Below are 4,269 nucleotides of genomic sequence, written 5' to 3'. Positions count from 1 at the left end.
TTTGTGCATGTAAATGGAGAGTCCTCTTCGCACACTGAGGTTAATTATGGAGTTCCACAGGGTTCGGTGCTAGGACCAATTCTGTTTACATTATACATGCTTCCCCTAGGCAGCATCATTAGAAGACATAGCATACATTTTCACTGCTATGCAGATGACACCCAGCTCTATCTGTCCATGAAGCCAGATAACACACACCAATTAGTTAAACTGCAGGAATGTCTTAAAGACATAAAGACTTGGATGGCCACTAACTTTCTGCTTCTTAACTCAGATAAAACTGAGGTCATTGTACTCGGCGCTGAAAAGCTTAGAAATATGGTATCTAACCAGATTCTTACTCTGGATGGCATTACCTTGGCCTCCAGTAACACTGTGAGGAACCTTGGAGTCATTTTTGACCAGGATATGTCCTTCAACGCACATATTAAACAAATATGTAAGACTGCGTTCTTCCATTTGCGCAACATCTCTAAAATTAGAAATATCCTGTCTCAGAGTGACGCTGAAAAACTAGTTCATGCATTTATTACTTCCAGGCTGGACTACTGCAATTCATTATTATCAGGATGTCCAAAAAACTCACTGAAAAGCCTTCAGTTAATCCAAAATGCTGCAGCAAGAGTACTGACAGGGACTAGAAGGAGAGAGCATATTTCTCCTGTTTTGGCTTCCCTTCATTGGCTTCCTGTTAAATCCAGAATTGAATTCAAAATCCTGCTCCTCACATACAAGGTCTTAAATAATCAGGCCCCATCTTATCTTAATGACCTTGTAGTACCATATCACCCTATTAGAGCACTTCGCTCCCGCTCTGCAGGCCTACTTGTTGTTCCTAGAGTATTTAAAAGTAGAATGGGAGGGAGAGCCTTCAGTTTTCAGGCCCCTCTTCTGTGGAACCAGCTTCCAGTTTGGATTCAGGAGACAGACACTATCTCTACTTTTAAGATTAGGCTTAAAACCTTCCTTTTTGCTAAAGCATATAGTTAGGGCTGGACCAGGTGACCCTGAATCCTCCCTTAGTTATGCTGCAATAGATGTAGGCTGCCGGGGGATTCCCATGATGCATTGAGTTTTTCCTTTCCAGTCACCTTTCTCACTCACTATGTATTAACAGACCTCTCTGTATTGAATCGTATCTGTTATTAATCTCTGTCTCTCTTCCACAGCATGTCTTTATCCTGTCTTCCTTCTCTCACCCCAACCGGTCGCAGCAGATGGCCGCCCCTCCCTGAGCCTGGTTCTGCCGGAGGTTTCTTCCTGTTAAAAGGGAGTTTTTCCTTCCCACTGTCGCCAAAGTGCTTGCTCATAGGGGGTCATATGATTGTTGGGCTTTTCTCTGTATCTATGAAGCGCCTTGAGGCGACATTTGTTGTGATTTGGCGCTATATAAATAAAATTGAATTGAATTGAATTGAATTGAATTGAATTGAATATTCATATCCTTTGTCCAATATATCCGCTACCCCTCCTCTGCACATGTCCAGATCATCTCACCCTTGCCTCTCTAACTTTGCCCCCAAACCGTTCAACTTGAGCTCTCTGACATACTCATTTCTAATCCTGTCCCTCCTGGTCACTCCCAATGAAAATGTTAGCAACTTCAATTCTGCCACTTCCAGCTCAACCTCCTGCTTTTTTGTCTGTATCACTGTCACCAAATCACACATCACAGCAGGTCTAACTATATATACCTATATACCTTTGTCAAATTTGCTGAAAGATTTAAATCTGTAATATTATTGCTTTGATAGGTGCGCAGAAGTACCAAACTGCTGGATCGCATGCAAATGTCTATATGAAGGATATTAAGCTAGATCTAGCCATCCATTTTTTTGTGAACTTCAATTACAAAGCCTTGCTTTACCATTTTATCTGTAGCCATCTTTATTTTTTTGGAGCCAGTTACCATATTTTAATCAAAGGATCATTTTTTTTCAGCCCAACAAACCACATGGCTCCATCTTCCTGTGCTTCCAGCATCCACAAGAAGTCTGTACTGTAGGGGTTCAGCGCTTTGTGGCTTTAAGCATGGAACGTCACTTCTCTGGTGGGGAAGGAGAGATACTGGTTAAATTTATTCCAATTCCACTCTGGAATCAATTTCCTGCAAACAGGCTGGACTTGTTCCACTGTTTGGTGTCCCAATGCACATTAAGCAGGGGTCGCTATACTTCTATCCCTCCTGATGATTAGTTCCCTGCACCTTCAGGTTACTCACCAAGCCGCAGTTTACAGTAGTGAGGAAGTTCAGTGTTAACTTGGGCACTGAAAATGAAACCTGGAGGGGTATGACTGGGAGGAATGGCCACCCCAAGTGTTGTTCTGTTTCTGTGGGACTCAGGAGGCAGCTGACAGATACTGGCAGACCAGGCAGAGTGTAGCTGTGGTGGTGAAGCATGAGGATGGAGTGATGCCTGGAGTGGAAAATAGAGGTTGGTGGATTGATTCGATAGTATCAACATCAGTGCTGGTATTGGGATCAGATTGATACTAACACGGGGAAAATGAGCTATCAAAAATGTCTGAACCTGAATTAATTTTATTTATAGCCTATAGACACATTTACATACCAGATCTAAAAAAAACAACAAACCTGTTTTAATATGCATGAAAGCTGAAAGGTGTCATTTATTGTCTTAACTAAGTATTGTGGAAAGTCAAAATCACAATGATTTAGAGTTTAGAATTTTCAAATGGAACAGTTCTTGCGGAGCTGCTGCCTAAACGAGTGAAAAAAGATTAAAAACGAGCCAGAAATCTACATAAAGCCATTTTTGTACTCTGGAGAATATATTTTTTGTTTTTCCGACCTGTCCTTGCCTCGGTGACGTTGTGAACATAACCGAACGGGACTTGGTGAGTTTAGAAATTGTATTTTATTTCATGCAAGAAATGTTTTGTTGTATTATATTGCTCATTTCATGCAAACGGAGAGCCAAGGTAGCAGATTTATGTTGTTTTATGTTAAACACGGTGGATTCGTGCTTAACCGACACACAGGCTGTACTTCAAAGGCCTTTGACGGTGTTTCAGCGCGCCATTTTGGCGTCACCTCATTCACGGCTAAATAAGCTGGAAAAATGGACTTTTACTGTTATTTAAGAGCTACCCTTGTGTTATTTTCGAATGTTTATGCACTTTATTTTGTTGTTATGGTAGGCCATTAAGGTTTGGATCGGGAAATGCCGAGCTAGAATCGGAGTTTGATCCGCTGAGCGAGAAACAAGATGGCGAGCCACCCACGGACCCATTGAACTGTACCGAGCAGGAAAAGGGAAAACGCCCCCTGCTGGACGTTGAGCTCTTTCGCTGAAAAAACTGGTAGGATTAATCCATACACCTCTGCAAAAGAACAGCGGACTTTCAAAGCACTGGATAATCATTTGGAGTAATTCCAGGATTAATAGTTAAAGGACACAGAGACAACTTTCTTTTGTTTATTTGTTTGGTTAAGGGGATTATTCAGCCTTTTGCTGAATTGTTTTTAGTTTTTACATGTTTTTGTAAATTCTTTTGGTCAACCTCACATTTTAATGCTCTAATGGTGTTAATGGAAATGTTAATAAGTTTGTTGGGTTAAAACAAAATAAGAACTGGTTGAGATTGAAAGGTGAACCTAGACCAAGATTAAATTAAATCTTGGGACTAAAGAACTGAACTTGATTTAAAATAACACAGTGTTAATGCAAATAGATCAAAGGATAAACTTGAACTTAGAACTTGAAATAAATAAGACAATAACCTAGGTTGAAAATAACATCCTTTTAAAGCCAAATAAAAGGTTTTGAGATAAATAGGATAAACTAACAGAATATACTGAACAAAAAGGGGAAAGAAAATATCTTGTTTTCCTTAAATGTGTGATGTTGGATGTTTTAGGTGATGTGTGTTAACTGTCTATTCTCTGTCTTCACAAAATAACAAGCCGGCAATTTAAACGTATTTTCTGGTCTGTGGTCTTTATTACATGCTACACTCATTACTACTCTAGTAGTCGAACCTAACTGGTCCTAGTATACTGTAACGACTCCAGAAGTGTTACAGAAGTGGCGAGCCAGCCAGGAGTAGTAATTGATTCCTCAAGCTTGTTTTCCTGACCCAGACCTCAAAAATAGGCCAAGTCCGGCAAAATGGAAATAGTTGACAGAGAGAATGTTAAAATCCCAAACTCAGTTATTGTTAGTGGGATTACAGGCACAGACGCTGATGAAGCTTTAAAAGACTTTTTAAACAGATATGGTCGAACAGCGAGAACTCTGAAGATAG

At 40.3% G+C, this 4,269-nt stretch overlaps 1 long non-coding RNA gene across 1 annotated transcript; it reads left to right on the top strand.

Moving 5' to 3' along the window:
* Positions 1 to 2,710: 2,710 nt before the first annotated feature.
* On the top strand, positions 2,711 to 3,324 carry LOC146509893 (uncharacterized). The gene is made up of 2 exons (XR_014876277.1): positions 2,711 to 2,859; positions 3,163 to 3,324. It is a non-coding gene; the product is annotated as an uncharacterized LOC146509893 (long non-coding RNA).
* The last annotated feature ends 945 nt before the right edge of the window (positions 3,325 to 4,269 follow it).

The sequence above is a fragment of the Neolamprologus multifasciatus genome, chromosome 10 (genome assembly GCF_963576455.1).
Source record: "Neolamprologus multifasciatus chromosome 10, fNeoMul1.2, whole genome shotgun sequence".
Taxonomy (NCBI): domain Eukaryota; kingdom Metazoa; phylum Chordata; class Actinopteri; order Cichliformes; family Cichlidae; genus Neolamprologus; species Neolamprologus multifasciatus.
This window is presented reverse-complemented; position numbering and strand designations above follow the sequence as displayed.